We start from the raw sequence: 20,207 nt of genomic DNA on the forward strand, positions 1-20,207 counted from the left end.
TTAGGTTAAGTTCGTTAGATGTGTTAATGAGGGTTAAGACGGTGTGGTGAAGGTCGTTGATGGTACTCTCCCTGTCAGAATCAGGCGTAGGATGTGACGTAGAGTCTATGGAAGAAGTTTACAGCTTAGGAACCCAAGAGGTCTTTATCTGTGCTTCTCCATAAATAGGGATGTCTTTGCGAGGTGGAGGTAGTGATGTGTCTTCCTCATCTAAAGTATTAAGCTGAATGGAATCAAATTCCCATTCATGTGAGTCAGTCTCTGAGTCACTTTCCAGTATCTGATTACTATACCATACTGGGATGTCCTTTGAGTTAAACACTGCAGGTGTCATCGGTTGATGTACCTTTGTAGATGAAATGATCGGTGCTACAGGAAGGATGATGGGGATCAATGAATCTGATACAGGGAGTATTGGTAGTGTTGACTCTGCTGCTTCTGCTGGAACCGCTGGTGTCATAGATACTACTATGGGTTCTGATATAGTTGTTGCTGCTAATGGTGCTATTGATGTTATTGTTGTTGCTGATGGGATCATTGGTTTGATTGGTGGGATTATTAGCATTGTAGATGGTTGTGTTGGGATTTTTAGCCTCAGTGGGGCAGTTGTGATGGTGTTTGATGCTACTTTAATAATAAAAGGTGTCCTCTTTGCAATAGGCTGATATAGTGGTTTGTTGGGTTTTCCTTTAAATCTGAGCTTAGGAAAGATCTCCTTTTGAAAGCCTAGGCCTGTATTATCCTTGGGCTTCAATTCCGGCAGTAGTGGTTCATGTCTTCCTTGTTTGCAAGGTCCCAAAGCACTCTGACCATCGTAACCCATTCTTTGCATAATGAGGAGGCCTTTGCCATACTGATCTGTGGGAAGCTTAGCTTGCAGCATATTGGTGGTGATGGGATCTTTATAGATCCATTCTGCTAAGTCCTCATCTCTAGTCTCTTCTTCTTGACTCTTTCCAAGGATAAAAGGCGTCAAAGTACATGCTGGCTTGATCAGTGGTTTTTGAAGTAACCGTTGAGGTTTTCCATGTGTTCTAGGAGAAGTGGGAATTTGTCCAACACAAAAGATTTGGCTTAAATTGTATTCCCCAAGACCTTCTTCTGCTATTTCCATCTTAAGTTTTTCTTGCTTGGGTATAGTGGTGTTTGAACTGGAAAGAGAGGCTAGACTTACGTATGATGTGGAGGAGATGGCTTCTCTATTGTTAGGAACGGTAATCTCTGGTTGATGACTTATATTATGACAATATGCAAAGGGGTTTGCATCGCCCAGGATTGTGATCTCTACACCATTATGCGGGAACTTGATACAGTGATGGTAAGTGGATGGAACGGCTTGCATGGCGTGTATCCAAGGTCTTCCCAACAATAGATTGTATGGCAGAGGAAGGTCCAGAACTTGACAGATAATGTGTTTCACCACAGGGCCCACTCGGATTGGTATCACCACAGCTCCTTTGGATGAATGCTCTACATCGTCATAGGCTTTGACTGTGATCTTCTTGCGGGGATCCACTGATTCTATTGCATATCCCAAAGCTATGACCAACTGCAGTGTACAAATATTCAGGCATGCTCCATTATCGATCAAGACTCGCTTGATCCTATGTTGGTTGATAAATCCTTCAATGTGTAGCGAAGTGTTATGAGGTTGCTGGAAGGAAGAGTTTTCACTTTCGGAAAAAGTGAGACAAGGTGATGACTTTAGACTTCCAACCATGGCTTGGAATTGATCTATATTTAATTTTGCAGGGACTGACGCCTCTTGGAGAGCTTGATCCAAGATTATTTTATGGGATGGAGATAGGCGCAATAGCTCTAAGATAGATATCAGTGCGGGCACTTTGTCTAACTGTTCCACAAGATTATACTACTTTGGGATAGATGGGGTGCCTTGTGGAGCTGCTTTTATAGTAATCTTGTTGCGACGTGTAACAACATTGCAAGTGGAGCTGAGATTTTTGATGGTTCTAGTTGTAATTTGTTCATTGGCATCATATAGGTGATTCACAGTATAATTATACACGGCTTGCGTATAATTGGTGGTATCTGTGTTTCTCCCTGAAGTGGAAGGACCCCTTTGATCTTGTGATGGAAGTGGATTTTTAAACATGAGATGATCATTGTTTGTTGTCTTTGGGTCATGTCCTTCAATTTTGATATCACCTCGGTCAATAAGATCCTGAATAAGATCTTTCAATCTATGACAATTGCTTGTCTTGTGTCCTCTCCCTTGATGGAAATCACAATGTTCAGTATCCCTCCACCATGCAGGTTTGACTTGAGGTTCATAGTTTGATGTTTTGGGTAGGGTTACTAGATTTTGAGAAACCAGTTGTCGTAATACTATTTGATGGGTTCCCCTAAGGGAGTGTATGTTCTCTTTAATTTTTGTTGACACGGTCTAGGTTCATCATGAGATGTGATGCGGCCTTGATTTGGAGGAGCAACTGTGTTAGTCTGAGGTGGGGGATTCTGTCCTGCAAATCGAACTACAGGTTGCGCACTTTTGATAGTTCTTGTATCCACAACCCCATCGTTGACAACATTTTTGTTTTTTTTCTAGAAGCTTGGTTTGTCACTATTGAAGCATGGGTGAGGACCATCCTTTGGCTCATTATAGATTTTGATAAGTCCTTTCTTGATGAGAGCCCGCTCACATTTTAAACCTTTTGTGATCATGTCATTGAAAGAGTCTGTCTTTGACATCCAGGTGAAATTCCATTTCTTCATTTAAGTTGGAAATAAATATTTCCACTAGTTCTTGTTAAGGTAACTAAAGAGAACGTCTGCTAGACATTTGACGCCATTGTTGCAGGAATACTGAGAATAGTTCACCTGGTTTTTATTTAGTGTTACATAGATCAGCCATGGTGATATTACATTCAATGTTATGAGAGTAATGTGTCAAGAACTTTTGAACTAGCTCTTCAAAGGTCCCAATGCTACCTGGTAGTCGAGAAAACCATGATGTGGTTATTCCTCCCAAGCTTTGGGGAAAAAGGCGCATTAGGTATGTATCTTTGTATGCCACTTCGAGGCAAGCTGAATGGAATTCTCTGACATGATCACGAGGATCTCCTTTTCCTCTATACTTTTCAAACTTGGGTGTTTCGAACCCTCATGGAAAAGGTGGCATATAAAGATTCCTATCAAAGGGATAGGGACAAATGTCATTGAGTGAAAATTGATTAGTCTTTACGCCAATACGAAAGCTATTGGGCAAGATTTTAAACTTGTTGCCGCAACATCTCTATGTCATTCGGAGGAGGAGGAGGTGGGTTGCCTCAAGGAATGTTATATCTGATGGGATCTCTACCTCTTTCTTCTTCATGGCGACTTTGTCGTTTTGATGCTTGTCTTAGTTGTGCAAGATCAAAGTCAGAGGGGAGTTTGACTCCTTCTTGAGCAAGCTTTAAAAAGTGAGCATTCGCATTGCTCCTGAGTATTTCATCAAAAAGTCTGTTAAAGAGAGGGTTGTGTTGAGCTCTTTCTATTGTTGCAGGAGTAGGAGTACTTGGGTTTTCGTCATTCACATTTCCTCCAAGTGCTTCTTGAAATTCATTGATATTTTCCTCCTCTTCTTCTTCAATTTCTATTTCTCATTGCCTTGATTGTGATCGGGTATGAGCCATTTTGTTTATGAGTTTTTGTTGAAGTTGGGTGAAAATGATGATGAGTTGTTGATGAAATGAAAGATTGATGCTTGGTGTGTTGTTTTGCATGTGGATCTCTAGCACTTAAAGGTAGATATTACCAAAGTTTTCTTCTTTGAATTGCTTGTTGTTTTTTATAAGGTTTGATGTGATAAGGTGTAGAGAAATCTGAGATGTATTACAGACGTAACTACCTAGTAATGAGAGGATTCACTCATAAACTAGTTTTAACCTGCGTAGATATGTCTCTTAGGATGAGCTTATCCTAGATGTAGAAACAATCTAAAAGTGATGTTTTGTGTTTGATTCAAGCAATATCCAAAAGAGAACTTAGGACAAGAACCTCTTTAATGTTTTGAGAGTTGAAAATGAATGAGATGATCTGTGAATGAGATAATGGATGAAATGTTTTAACTTCAATAAAAGCTTTGTGTCACAAATGGAACAAATTCTACCTCTTCCCTTTCAGGCGTTGGTGGCATTTCTCGAGCTACGTTGTATGTGATACAAATGTTTGGGAAGAAGTTGGGATTGATCTTGCCTCCTTGGTTTTTGTGATAACTCAAAGCTCTATATTGCATAAAAGCTCTGCGGTTTAATGACTCTTAATCAAATTCGTTTGATTTGCCTTGATGGTATAGACGCATGTGACGCAGAAAAGCTCTATGAGAGACAAAGATTTGTCTATTTAGATAGAATAATTTCCTCCTTTTGATCAAAGCCTTTGAGCTCAATGGTCTTCTTTTCAAGTTGATGTTTTGATGAAATTCTTCTTTCTCAAGATGTGAAGAATGGTCATAAAGTTTGATACTCTTCTCTTTGTTTTTGATCATTTTTTAAAAATGTTTGGTTGGATGAATACTTGTTCTGATTTTCGGATTTTATGATGTTTCTTTGATGAGAAAACAAAGCAAGAACACAAACACAAGAATGTTGCCTCAAAAGGCACAAATATGTATGGGTCTAGATCAACCCAATCCTTGGACTTTTTATGACCCTTTCCTTTAAGTGTATTTTAGGTGTTTTTCTTTCCAAAGTCTGAAGTCGGCTCAATTTGTACTTTGGTCTTGACTAAAACGAAAACACTTCAAACACTTTGTATCCCTAAGGTCAAATGGCCAGTTGCGATAAATTCAGCCCACATCTTGATTTTCTTCGACTGTGGTACTACATACCTTATGAATCCCATCGTGGCAAGTAAGGATGCGATATACTAAGTCTTGCATGAGCATAACAAGTAGATGATCCCTATGATGGGGGAGTCACCACTTTCATCAAGCCACAAGTGACTTTTCAAAAAGCTATGTTTCTACTCAAGGAAATATGTATGGTGAGTATCTTGGGAGCAAAACCATCTATGCTCTTGCACTGAATTATATCAAAAATATCCTCAATCAATACAATGGGTGGGTTACTACTTAAAGGTGTTTAGACATTTTCGATGCCTTTGGACATAAGTTCATTCTGCAGTGACTCACTTAAGAGCCTTGTAACTTGTGGTGGGGCCCATTTGTCCTTTCGGCAAGTTACACTGTAGGAACAGCTATACCCAAGGCTACAAATTTCGCTCTCACCTGATTTCTATAACGGTTCGAAGGATTTACCACGCGAGGTCGTTCCCAAGAGTGATGTGTCTCTTGGCAGGCCTCTCTTAAAAAGATAAAAATTTGAGTGTTACTAACACTTTTCTCTTGCACCTAGGACCATGAAAGCCAAAGGACAGGATAGTGTGTGTTAGAAGTAGGACCACTCAACCAACTTTTTTCACAAGTGTGCCAATCACGAAAAGCACTTGTTCTTTTTAACTTGTCATTGCAATGATTTTCTATCTAATTGGAGATGTTGCTCCAACAACCATGATGTTCTTTTTAACTTCAAAGGCAATATGTTTAAGTAAACTAGAACTTTGAAATCCTGGTCAACTTAAAAAAACACATATGCATGAAGTAAAATCATTTTGCAAAAAGAATGAGACAAGTTGATTGTGAATTTTATTTGCACCAAAATGGAAGTGTGGATTGTGAGTTTTTGCTTAAGTTTGATGCAAGAAATAAATTTGTTTTGTTGATTTTAAGCACCAAATGAACAATTTAGCCTAAATTGCAAGAAACAAAGTTTGTTTTGTTCAATTTTAAAGCACCAAAAACAAATTTTTGATTTTTAATGAAGTTAGTTTTTTTTTTTTTTTAAGACCTGCACAAAAAGTGAATAGTTAGTAAAATCCACGCATAAGGAGGGCTTCCACAAGCCTTAAAAAAACATTTTTTTGATTACAAGGTCTTCCTTACAATGTTCTGTTACAATAGCGCTAGTCTGTGTGAAAACAGAAGCGCTATTTAACCAAAAACACGTTATTACAGAGACAAAAGTGCTAAAGAAAGACTTGACAGTAAATGCAAAAGCGCCAGAACAAGTGCAAAAGCGTTAAAACAAACACAAAAGCGCTAAATGAAGGTCAATAGCGCAAAACTTGAGACAATAGCACTATTATAAAAATAATAGCGCTAGAATAAAAAATTACAATAGCGCTACAACGCGATCAAAAGCGCTAAAGCGCGACCTGTGTGTCAAGTTCAACATTCAAACATGTTAGTTGGTTTTTAAAAAATTGTTTTTGGGCGCTTGGATTCATGTCGGGTTCACCAAATGATGCTCTGCAAAACTAACAAGTTAGATTAAAAACCTGTGGTGTTATAACACACAAAAACAACAAGAAATAGGATAATGTTAGTGTTATTCAACCAAAGATTAACCTAAGCAGGCATATCAAAAGAAATACCAAGATCATGCTAACATATTTAACAAATGAAACAAATATAAGAAGGCATCTCCAAATGCCTCTTAACATGTTCTTAGCTCCTTCTCCTTTGTTCCTCTCCTCTCCAAGTTCCAAATTAGTGTAGCTTTCAGTAGCTTTTTGTACTATGGATGCTTATGGAGGTTCAAGATTGTAGATGATTACTCTAAATGCTATGCAAATGTAGATAAAAGCTAATATTAGATGCTATAATGCTAAAATGATTTATTTTAGGCCAAAATGAGTTGATTATGCTAAATGCTCTTCTAGAATTCACTATAGCTTAAATGCATACAAGTTTTCAGAATTATGACTATGAATGCTAAATGCTTGAGGATTTGAAAATGAGGAATGTGAGCTCTATTTATAGGTAAAATGGAGCAATGGATGGTTGAGATTGAGTAATCTCAACAAAGGGTTAGGATTGAATGATTTGAGATCCATGTGAGGGCTTTCAACCCAATCCCAGGATGACAAGTGTCAATGTAAGATAGGTTGAGAGGAGAGGGAATAAGCATTAAATGTTTGACATGACCTGAGAGTCAACTTGGGGGTTAGGGTCAAGGTTAGTTGAATGAATAAATTCTTTATTCAAAGAATAAAGCTTTTATCCAATGGATAAACTCTTGTGCAAAGACAAAAGGGATAACCATGGTCAAAGCAATAAAGGCTTGAGGAGACACATGAGTGCAAGTTCAAATAACCATAAATGGTTATGTAAGAGCCATAAATGGTCACGTAAGAGCCATTAGTGGTTTTGGAAGACTTTGGAGGTTAAATTGTTGAACACACAAAGCATTTAATGCTTTTCAAAGACTTTGAAGTCTTTGAGAAGTGACTCCAAGTTGCCTAGGAATGTGACAATAATTAGGGGATGGATTAAGCTAATTAGGAAGGGTTTAAAAGAATCTAGAAAAGGGTTATGATTGCAAGTGGATTTGGTGGGTGAGGGAAAATAGGATTTTTATTTAAAACAAATTAATTTATTTCAATAAATGTGTGCAAGTTGCATTTGTAGGAAAATGCAAGTGGGGGGGATAAATGATTTAAATAAATGTTTGATTTAATTTATTTAAAAGAGGAAAAGGAATTAAATTGAATAAATATGATTTATTCATTTAATTGATTTGTGAATTTGGTTGAATGAATTAATTAAAATAAATTGAATAATTTATTTAATTAATAGGAGAATGTTTGAAGATGAATTAATTAAATGTTAATTTAATTAACTGATGGCTAGTGGATTTTTAATCAAATAAATACAAAATATTCATTTAATTAAAATGGACAGATTTATGTGACTACAGTTTCAAAAACCTCTTGACATGTCCCTCATGCCATGTCATTGCTTTACATTATCATATCCAGTCCCTTATCTCCCATTGCGAGATAGCCCTTGGACTTCAATTTGCTTTGTCTCCATAATAAATGGCCTTTGTCTTTCCTCTATCCATCAACATTTCAACAAGCCTATTTATCCATTTGTCATATTCCTTGCCTTGCTAGACACCAGAGGCAAAATCATGAAAAAATCCCTAAAAATCAAATAAAGTTCTGAAAAAACAACTAAAAAATAAATGAAAAAACAACTAAAAATCAAATAAAGTCCTCCAAAAATCAATAAAAAAATTGAAAAATGACTTGAAATAATTCCAAAAACACTCATAAAATGTCTTGAAATAATCCAAAAATATAAAAAAACATCAAAAAATATCTTGAAATAATCCAAAAAAATTGTAAAAATGTCCCAAAATAATCCAAAAACATTGTAAAATGTCCTGAACAAGATACAAAAAAATAAAAAAGTTTAAAACCCTAAAAATTGTAAAACATCAAAATCCAAAAACAATCATTTTCATTCCGTCAATAAATTGGCTCTTTTGTACATAGACAAACATTTGCCTAGACACCAAATAGATAACACAATAAAACATTGTGCTTAACAAATCATGCATTAACAAATGAACTCTTCAACCAACCAAGCATTCAAATTGATCGAACTTGTTGTATCAATCAATCAACATCAATATCATTGGTCCTTTGTCAATATTACCATGGGTCTTATACATGGTGTGGTATACTTGAAACCAGACTGTGTCTTGTCTTAGACATGGTACTACATTCCCTGGAACCAAACATCATGATCATCCTATCATCAAAACACAACATTATCACTTTTGACAGCAAGATCAGAATGGTTGTTTGACTTGTTTGAATTTGTGCATCTTATCTTTCATCGATTTATCTTCGATCATGTTCCTATGTTACTTGATGATATCATGCTGAGTGATTTAGAGTGGTCGAGATGGCTCGGGGTCTTTCTTGTTTTTCATTTTCTATTTGTGGAGTGTTTCATAATATTCTGGGGCAAGTATGTCTTAGGATGCTTGGAACATTCCTTGTCTGCAACATGTCTGTTTTATGCAAAATCGATTGCGATATCGACCTAGCTTTCATTGCCATGGTGCGTCGCATCCATTTTGCCATATCAAATAAAGGTTATCATCTACTGTTTGCATTTGTGAAAGCAAGATTTCATCGCATTAATCATTCTTCACTTCTCACTTGCATTTCTTCTGGCTAACATTTCTTCTATACCATCAATCCTTCTATCTATTCATCATATTAATCATTCTCATGTTATCTATTATATCTAATCAATCAAGAATTTCTTCATCTGGTATTAATCAACCCTTTTTCTGCAATCCATTAGCATTCCTCCCTTCTTATCAACATTTTCCTCTTTCATCATATTTCTCTTTCATCTAACATTCTTCTCTTCTTTCGAGAGATCATTCATTTCTTTCATGCATAAACAATCTCTCGAGGGGGCATCCCACCTATGTTTCTCAATCTACTGGGGCATGATCTTTTTAATTATTTTTTGAAACAACGCTCATAATCGCATTGTCCCAAAGAGGGACAAAATGTAGACACTGAAAATTGTCCTAAGTCTTCGACAACACTTTTCACTAACCTTTTTCGTCTAAACTAATTAAATAGTTTTAATTATTTAATTAGTGCTTATATTCTTCTTCTAATTTTCAATAATTAAATAATTTTTAATTATTTAATTATTGTTCTTCTAAACCATTAATTAAATAAAATAATTTTCATTATTTAATTAATGATCATCATTGTCTGTTTCTAATCAATTAATCTTGATCTTAATCAATTAATCCTAACTATTCCTCTTTGATTAAATAATTCATTTAATTATTTAATCCCTTTATTCTAAGCTAATTATTCTTCCATGATTAAACAATTATTAGTATTGTTGTAGGCAATATCATTGCATTCAGTGAAGCTGCTTTATTCAATTAGTTTGCACCAATCAAAATTGATTATTATTTTTTCTTTAAAAAAACTTGGTTTTTGTAAAGTTAAGATTTATATTTTTAAATTTATGATATTATAAAAATATTTATCTACTCTATAATTGGTTTAAAAAATTTGGTGTTATAGGAGCAAATTTTTAGGGATGATAGATTTTTAAGGTTTTTTGGATTTCTTTGTATTTTAAAAACTGAAATGTCTATTTTAAATAGTTTTTTTAATTTTTTATCATTTATAATATCGTAAATAAAATATTTTTTTCTAAATAAACATATAAATTTTAGTAATTATTTTTTATCTCAAAATATAGATAATAAAACCAATTATAAGGATTTCATTTAGTTTAAATGAAATTAAATTAAAAATTAAACACAAATATTTCTAATAAAAAATAAACCTAATTATTATATGTATTCTTTATAATTATATTTTATATATTTTTTGAAATCATTCTGTTTTTTAATACTTTTTGAAAATCATAAATTTTTTAATCATTTTAATATATATAAAATAATTTAATAATTTTTAGTCAAGGAGTTTTTTCAAACCGCTACAATGCTTAATAACAAAGTCATGTTGCAGTGTGAAAAAAATATGTCTCTGCGTGTGAAAAAGAGATGCAATGCATCGACATCTTCTTTCGAGTGCTCTTATCCACCGCGAGGAAATTATAGAGGTTCTGGTAATCGACTCGCTATTTTGGCAAATAACTCTGGGACTGAGGATCTTGGTAGACCTGCGATCAAGAGGCCTTCTTTGCAAAAACAAAATACTCTTTGGTTAATTCGGCTAGGGCTCCCCCTCCTCTTTACAAAGGTTGGGATCGGGATTAGCATCTGGTTAGCCGCAGAAGGGCATTAGGGCAACCAAACGGGCTCAAAAAGATTTCCAATCATTGTCGGGAGGAGGGTTTTGTAAAATCTAACCAGCCAAAGAGTTCCTCTGCTCGCTACATTCCTCCACAAAAATCCCTTGGCAAATTATCAGAGGAGATGGAAACCTCTGGCCGTCACAATTCTAAGGAAATTAAGCACCCTATGTCAGATCTACCTTCAAATTCCCCACTACTCCTAATAGGTTGGTCATTGAAATGGATAATTATACTCGGGCTAGGTATCAAATGCATTGCAATGATAGAATGATCTTTGCTCGGTGGAAAGGCTGGGGGATCCCATCGGAACAAATTGCTAACTGGGTGTCATCCTCCTTCAATAACTAGGTAAGAATTGACATCCTTCCTGATAATTTCTTAACTATTGAATGTGGTAATCAGAATCTTAGAAATTCACTTCTTAATGAGGATATATTAAAATTTAAAGGTCTAGGGTTTGATTGTTGGGAACAGCAACCTCTCTTTCTCCCATCTCAATTCAATTCCTGCATGGTTAATAGAGCAATTTCACTTGATAAATTCCCTGTAGAATTGCACAATAATGACTTTTTAAGAATAATAGGCAACAAAATAGGTAAATTTGTAGAAGTCAAAAAATCAGCCCTAAGCTTCTTTAACCAACTCTTAATCGTTAAAATGAATATTAACATTAAATCTTTAGAGCCTATAACTCTGAAATGTGATAAATCTTGTTTAACCCTAGAATTACCCTTTTATAATGGCCCTTTTGAAGATTCTATGCCAAGGAAGATCCCCTCCGAGAAACCTTTCCTTGTATCGTTGCTCAAGTCTAATGGCGCTCCACTCAGATTCGTGGAAGGAGGGCATTTTACCCTAGAGGGCTATAAGATTGATATTAACCCTAATCATCTTACCTCTAACCTATATCCTCATAGCTCCCCTGTTAAGCCCTCTCGCTCCCCTCTTTCTTCACTACTAACTATAAATTCACCTATAGCTGACTCTCTTCTGGGGGATCAAGATCTAGAAGATGGTGAAATCAATGAGGTTATCCCCCAGAAAGAGCAGCTAGGCCTGACAAATTTGTCATCATCTATCTCTCTCATTCCACCAGAGAGGTTGAGTCCCTTGGGGTCTCCCCCTTTAATGGAACTAATTGCCTCTGAGAAATCAGCAAAGCTGGATAGGCTTTCCCCGGATCCAGGATTGGCATCCTTAAAGGGTCAATCAATCTCTCTAGTCTCAAGTATGGAGGGTTTTGAGGAGGTAGAGGTTTTCCCTCCATCTCTGAAGGTTGTTTTTTATCCAATTGTAGAATCTGAGAATGATCGAGTGGCTAGGGAAGTTAAAATCATTACCAATTTTGTAGGGGAAGAAGTAGTAAACGACCTCATGGACCTATTGGTTGATTAAATCTGTTATGATGAGGAGTTGGAAAGACAAAGGGATTTCTTGGTCAAAAATCTAGTGGATGTTACTAGAGTTGACTTAGAAACAGATGAACTCTTTGTAGCATTAGATAACTTAGAAAATGATATCCCAAATACTCTAGGCATTCTCAGCTCTGATAGAAGCAAAGACTCTCCTGACTGTGCTAAACATAGTAAGAGAAGAGGTAGGAGATCCCTTGCTGAAATAAGATCAAAGGATGGAGAAGCCAAGGGTCAGTCTAAAATATATACTCTTTTTAATGCAGGGGAGGGGAAGTTCCTCCCCATAGAGCCATGAAAATCATAACTTGGAATGTTAGGGGTCTGAATGCCCCTAACAAACAGCACATCTTAAAGCGTTGCATCTCTGATTCTAAACCGGATATAATGTTAATCCAAGAAACCAAAATGAACTCCTCTGATATAGCCCTTTTTGAGAAAAAACTAGGCGTTAGACAACTAAAGCACTCCCCTGCTGCAAGGGCCTTGGGGGGTTTAGCCATCATTTGGGACTCTAGATTCATCTTGTTTACACCTTTAGAGATTGAGCAATATTGGATGGGAGGAGAAGTAGTAAGTTATAAAAATAACCTAAGATTCAAATTGATTAACGTTTACGATCCTATCCAAAATAGGGATAAGGTTAGGGTGTGGGTGGAACTAGAGTCTTTCCTCAGAAGTTTCCCAAATGATGTATGCATCATTGGGGGAGATTTCAATACTATCACTAAGGTAGCAAACAAAAGAGGAGGTAGCAATAAACTTCCTCCAGCGGCTGTAGATTTCAATCATTGGATCAATAGGAACTCCCTATTGGAAATCCAGACGACAGATAATGCCTTCACCTGGAACAACAGAAGGCTTGGTTTATGTAACATTGTTGAGAAACTAGATAGGTTCTTTATCCATGGAGGGCTCTCAGAGCTTAACTTTACCTTGAATGCATAACCCCTCCCTTTAGTAGGATCTGACCATTTCCCACTCCAACTAATCATATTATCTGAACACTCCCATAAAAAATGTCCCTTCAAATTTGAGAGCATGTGGTTCAGAGATGATAACTTTTTAAACTTAATTGAGAACTGGTGGAGAAGCTATGTTTTCTCTGGTTCGAAGATGTTTATTATCATAAGCAAGTTAAAGCTTATCAAAAGGAAGCTCTTAGAATGGAACAAGACTAATTTTTGAAATATTTTCGATAAAAAAAATCCTAATAGAAAATGATCTTAAGAATGTTAACATTGAGGTTCTTGAGAAGGGGATGGATGAACATCTCTTCCTTAAGGAAAAGGCTCTACTCTCTGAGTATGAAAAGACACTCTCAAATGAAGAAATCTTTTGGAAACAAAAATCGAGGGAGACTTGGTTGAGTGATGGGGACCAAAATACTAAGTTTTTCCATAATAGCACTAAGCAAAGGCGATGGGTCAATCAAATTTCTAAAATTAAGAATTGCCAGGGTTCCATCCTGTCTGAACCGGATGATGTTGCCTCCGAGGCAGCAAGGTTTTTTGATAAAATCTTAAACAATATTGAAGGCTCCAACCTCAGAGGCCAACTCAATATTATCAAGAATCTTCCAAAACTCATTAACGATGACCACAACAAAATCATGTCAAAGAAATTCTTTGAGGAGGAGGTTAAATTTGTCCTTATGAAGATGAATCCCGACAAGGCCCCGGGCCCAGATGGCTTTCCCACTAGCTTTTTCCAAAAATGTTGAGGTTTTATGGGAACAAAGATTACAGATGCTTTAGAAGGTATTAGGAACTCTGGTAAGATTCTCAAAGAAATCAACAATACCTTCTTAGCTCTCATCCCCAAAAAGGAGAATCATGAAAACTTTAATGACTTCAGACCAATAGCGCTTTGCAACACTTTGTACAAACTCTTAACCAAAACCCTAGTAGCTAGACTCCAAAATCTTCTCCCTATTATCATTAGCGAAGAACAAACTGGCTTCGTAGCAAATAGATCAATCTATGATGGGGTTATTATATCCCAAGAGGCCATTCATTCGGTCCAGCTCAACAGGGCCCCAAGTATGCTAGTCAAATTAGACATAAGCAAAGCTTATGACAAAGTTGATTTGCGCTTCCTATGCAAATGCTTGGAGGCCTTTGGATTTTCCAAATCTTAGATCAACCTAATCTTTGAATGTATATCCACCTCCAAATTCTCGGTCTTGGTTAATTGTTCCCCAGAAGGTTTCTTCAGCAGCTCAAGAGGGCTCAGGCAAGGAGATCCTATGTCCCCCTTCCTCTTCATCATCATGGTTGAAGCCCTAGGTAGATCCATCTCTAAGGCCAAAGAGGAAGGTGGGATCCAAGGAATCCCCATTACCAGTGGCCTCCCTCCCTTTACCCACCAGCAATTTATCAACGACACGATGCTTTTTGGGTAGGGAAGTGTAAGGGAAGCAAGCGCCTTCAAAGGCATCCTTAATTCCTATATGCTAGCCTTGGGTCAAGAGGTGAATCTGGCCAAGTCTGCAGTTTTAATGTTCAACATAGACCCCTCCTTAGTGAAAGTGATCAGCAATGTCCTGGAGATTAGTGAAGGAACTCTTCCTTGCAAATACCTAGGCATTCCCCTTAACAAAGGTCGAAGACCCTCAAAATTATGGGACAACTTGGTGGATAAAATCAAGTCTAGGATTAACATTTGGAAAGGAAAATGGCTCTCATCTACAGGTAGAGCAACCTTGGTTAGATCGGTCTTGTCAACTATGCCCATTTACCAGCTCTCCTGTCAACATTTATCTTCTTCTAAACTTGCAGAGCTCAACAAGCATCCCAGGACTTTCTTTTGGCAAGGTGCTAATGACAATCGTAAAATATCACTCATATCCTAGGACAAGATATGCAAACCTAAAGAAGAAGGAGGAATTGGCATTAAAAACCTTCATGATCAGGGCAAAGCCTTGGGTGCCAAGTTGGTCTGGAGGATGTTCAAAACCCCCCACCTCAAATGGGATCACTTGCTGCACCACAAATACCTTAATGGAGGGAATCCTATCCAAATCTTTAGAGAAACCAACCCTCCTAGAGGGTCCTACATATGGAATTTTATGTTAGAATGCAGGAGGATTATCTCAGATAGACTTACTTGAAACCTGGGGTCCGGGGATAAAGCTCTTTTCTGGTCGGATTCTTGGGGTGGATATAAGGCTATTGATAATATCCATGACGGTGCTACTCGTATCCTTCTTGAATCTCATAGAGGACCCCTGTTAAAAAACTATATCTCCCCTTCAGAGGATGGGGCTGGTTGGCAATGGATCAAGAAGGAAGATGAGGATATCGCGGTAAGGGATAAACAAAAACTTATGGCAATTCTTAAATCAAGGAACATTGCCTTAGGTCAGAATAAGGACAAGCTCATCTGGGATGGCTCCCTAAGAGGAGAATATAACTCCAAGGATGGGTACTCTCTCATCTCCAAATCATTTTTAAGACCTATGACTGAGCTTCCCTTGAAACTTTGCTGGGATAAATACTGTCTGCCTAAGGCAGGTATCTTCTCCTGGCTTGTGGTTCAGAAAAAGCTCCTAACTGCAGACAAATTTAAAAGAATGGGGTATGAGGGCCCTAATAGATGTCCTCTTTGTGAGGCAGACGAGGAAGACACCAATCATATCCTCCTTAACTGCCCCTTTTCTCACAAATATTGGATATGTTTCACCAACAAACTTGAATGGTCTGCGACCTTCCCCCACACCATCTTTGGAATGCTCAAGGCTCTCCTTAGGCGTGGTTGTCTCTTTGAAGGTTTATGGATAGCTCTTCCTTCTTCCATTATGTGGGAACTATGGAAGGAGAGAAATAGACATCTCTTTAAGAATGAAAAACTAGAGGTTCCCAGAATCATTAACAGGATAGAGTCAGCTATCACTGAGCTCATGAACAACCGACTGTCATCAGGCACATTGAAGAATGCCTCTATCACTTATTGGGATGAAAAGATGATAAAACGTTGGGAAGGCTTATCCTTTCCTCCCTTTGTAGGAGATGGTCCTATTGCTAGTCTTCGATCAAGGGAAGCATGCAAATGGCAGCCCCCAGGCGATGGTTGGGTGAAGCTAAACTTTGATGGGGCATCCCATGGCAACCCAGGGCAAGCAGGGATAGGATGTGTTGTTCATAATCAGGAAGGCAAGGAACTAGCAACCCTTGCCTCTCCGGTTGGCATCAACACCAATAATTGGGCAGAACTTATGGCCCTGGTGGAGGGTCTGCATTTATGTAGGGAACTAGGAGTTAAGAACTTGGAAATTGAAGGAGATTCGGCTATAATTGTCAATGCTCTGAGGAAAGGTAGTATGCCTAATTGGAGACTAAATACTTTGTTGTCAAAAGTCCTTGACTTACGCAGAGATTTTGATAGGTTCACAGTCAATCATATTTATAGGGAGGGCAATAAAAGAGTGGATGAGTGGGCCAACTTGGGAGCTGATGGCATCAATCTCCTGTCTGTGCCACCTTAAGGCAACCCCCCCTTTTTTTTTCGTGTCCTAAGTGGCCATTAGCATGTTCCCCCTTTCATCCCCTTATGTTTCTCTTGCCCAGACTCTGTTTTAACCCCCTTATTTATTCCTCTTCCTACCCCTTGTATTTTCGTATAGATACTCAAACAAGCATTCAGTTTAAACATTGGCTTCTCAACATATAACCGTTAACTAACACTTTTTTTTCGAATATCACTTCGATCACGTATTTCCTTCATTCATCGATATACTGTTTTCAGTCGCTAGGGTTGTCTCCTCACCACTTCCTATCTGATATCCATTGGGTTTTTATGTCGATGAAACCTTGGGCTTTGATGACCTCCTATATTTTTCCACCGAAATACTTCTTCCATCGATATCACTATGCCCCGTTGATGAATGGAACTATTGTCTCACTGAAGCCTTTATTTATCCTCTCTTGTCGTCTTCCACCAATAAAGTTGTATCAGCGAAACAACACATATCAGAGACATGCCTTTCAGCCTCCTCGAAACCTATTTCCTCATCGATATCTTTTATCGATGTAACTGCCTTTTGTCTGACTGACCTTATTCTTTTGATAAGAATGTTTCTTTCGGTGAGTCCCTTTGCACCGATGGTATTATCTTCTCGAAGACCTTTTCCCATCGATGAAAACCATCTCCACTTTCCTCGATATCTTTTATCAATGGAATTACTATCTCCAATGAGTCCTTTCTGAAGTTCATCAGCATTTCCTTTCTTTCGATACCCTTTTTATATCAATGAGACATCATTGGGTCTCATATCAAAGAAACCTTGGGCTCCGGTAACTTCCTTTATCCTTCCATCGAAACACCTTTTCTATCAACATCACAACACTCCTTCGATGAATGGGTCTATTGTTTCATCAAGGCCATCTTTCTTTTGATGATTTGCTTCCACTATCATCTCTCATCAATGAGCTTATGAGTAATCTTCCTCGATAAAGTTACATCAATAAAACAACACACATCGGTATCATGCCTTTTAGCCTCCTCAAAACTCATATTCTTATCGATATCTTTTACCGATGTAGCTTCCTTTTGTCTGATCATGATCATTCTTTTGATAAGAACACTTCTTTCAGTAAGTTTCCTTCATGTTGCACCGATGGTATTATTTCCTCGGAAGCCTTTTCCCGTCGATGAAAAATGTCTTGGCTTTCTTCGATATCCTCTTTCGATGGATTCATTGCTTTTGATGAGTCCCTCTTAGGTTCATCGGTGTTCCCTTTCCTTCAATATCCTTTTTATATCGATGAAACTCTCTTATGTTTCATCGACCTTTTATATTTCGATGAAACTGTCTCTGTCAGCCAATAACTTTAGTATATCTTCGACACCCTTCTTCTCTCGAATAGTCTTATCAATGAAACCTTCCCCAGATTCTCTAATCTCATCATCTCGATAGAACTATCTTCTTTGGTGATTTCATTACATACCCTACCGATACCATAGTTTCTTCCGTAGCCTTGCTTCATCGACGGAACCTCCTTTGGTTTCTTTGATACACCCTCTATTGATAAAAAATAACGCTTTGATAAGTCCCTTTTGAAGTTCATCGAGGCCCAAGTCTATTCGATAAATCATCTTATCGATGAAACATCGATAGGTTTCTTTGATACCCTTTTTATATCGATGAGACATTGTAGGGTCTCATGTCGAAGAAACCTTGGGCATCAGTAACCTCCTTTATCCTTCCATCGAAACACTTTTTCTGTCGACATCACTACACTCCTTCGATGAATGAGTCTATTGTTTCATCGAGGCCATCTTTCTTTTGATGATTTGCTTCCACTTTCATCTTTCATCGATGAGCTCATTAGTAATCTTCCTCGATAAAGTTGCATCGGTAACATGCCTTTTAGCCTCCTCGAAACTCATATTCTCATCGATATCTTTTATCGATGCAACTTCCTTCTATTGATCGTGATCATTCTTTCGATAAGAATGCTACTTTCGGTAAGTTTCCTTCATGTTGCATCGATGGTATTATTTCCTCGGAAGCCTTTTTCCGTCGATGAAAACCATCTCTGCTTTCTTCAATATCCTCTTTCGGTGGAATCAAGGCTTTCGATGAGTCCCTCTTAGGTTCATCAGTGTTCCCTTTCCTTCGATACCCTTTTTATATCGATGAAACTCTCTTATGTTTCATCGACCTTTTATCTTTCAATGAAACTGTCTCTGTCGGCCAATAACTTTAGTATCTCTTCGACACCCTTCTTTTCTCGAACAGTCTTATCGATGAAACCTTCCCCAGCTTCTTCAATCTCATCATTTCGGTAGAACTATCTTCTTTGATGAATTCATTCCATTTCCTCCCGATACCATAGTTTCTTTGGTAGCCTTGCTTCATCGACAAAACCTCCTTTGGTTTCTTCGATATACCCTTTATCGCTGAAAAATAACGCTTTCGATAAGTCCCTTTTAAAGTTCATCGAGGCCCAAGTCTATTCGATAAATCATCTTATCGATGAAACATTGATAGGTTTCCTCGATACCCTTTTTATATCAGTGAGACATTGTTGGGTCTCATGTCGAAGAAACCTTGGGCTTCGGTAACTTCCTTTATCCTTCCACCGAAACACTTTTTCTATCGACATCACTACACTCCTTCGATGAATGGGTCTATTGTTTCATCGAGGCCATCTTTCTTTTGATGATTTGCTTCCACTATCATCTTTCATCGATGAGCTCATTAGTAATCTTCCTCGATACAGTTGCATCGATAAAACCACACACATCGGTAACATGCCTTTGAGCCTCCTCTAAACTCATAACCGATATCTTTTATCGATGTAGCTTCCTTCTGTTTGATCGTGATCATTCTTTTGATAAGAACACTTCTTTCGGTAAGTTTCCTTCATGTTGTGTCGATGGTATTATTTCCTTAGAAGCCTTTTCTCGTCGATAAAAACCATCTCTGCTTTCTTCGATATCCTCTTTCGGTGGAATCAATGCTTTCGATGAGTCCCTCTTAGGTTCATCAGTTTTCCCTTTCCTTCAATACCCTTTTTATATCGATGAATCTCTCTTTTGTTTTATCGACCTTTTATCTCTCGATGAAACTGTCTCTATCGGCCAATAACTTTAGTATCTCTTCGACACCCTTCTTTTCCCGAACAGTCCTATCGATGAAACCTTCCCTAGTTTCTTCGATCTCATCATTTCGATAGAAGTATCTTCTTCGGTGAATTCATTACATGTCCTACTGATATTGTTGTTTCTTTGGTAGCCTTGCTTCATCGATGGAACCTCCTTTGGTTTCTTCGATACACCTTCTATCGATGGAAATTAATGCTTTCAATAAGTCCCTTTTGAATTTCATCATGGCCCAAGTCTATTCGATAAATCATCTTATCGATGAAACATCAATAGGTTTCTTCGATTCAATAAGTGTACCATTTCGGTAAAACTAGACATTTCGGTGAGAGGTTAGTGTGTACATCCGATGGCTTTGGTTTGGGCGATAACTTTTAGGATTCTGATGTCGATGGAAGTTTAAAGGGTTCTTTCAACATTCTTAAGGGCATGCTTGATTTACTTAAAGCTTTCCCATGACACTTAATTAGGGCCTTAAAGGCTCTCAAACCATTTTCTTTAGGATGGTAGCTCCCAGTGATCTCTCT

This window comes from Cryptomeria japonica, chromosome 8 (assembly GCF_030272615.1).
Source record: "Cryptomeria japonica chromosome 8, Sugi_1.0, whole genome shotgun sequence".
NCBI classification, from domain to species: Eukaryota; Viridiplantae; Streptophyta; class Pinopsida; order Cupressales; family Cupressaceae; genus Cryptomeria; species Cryptomeria japonica.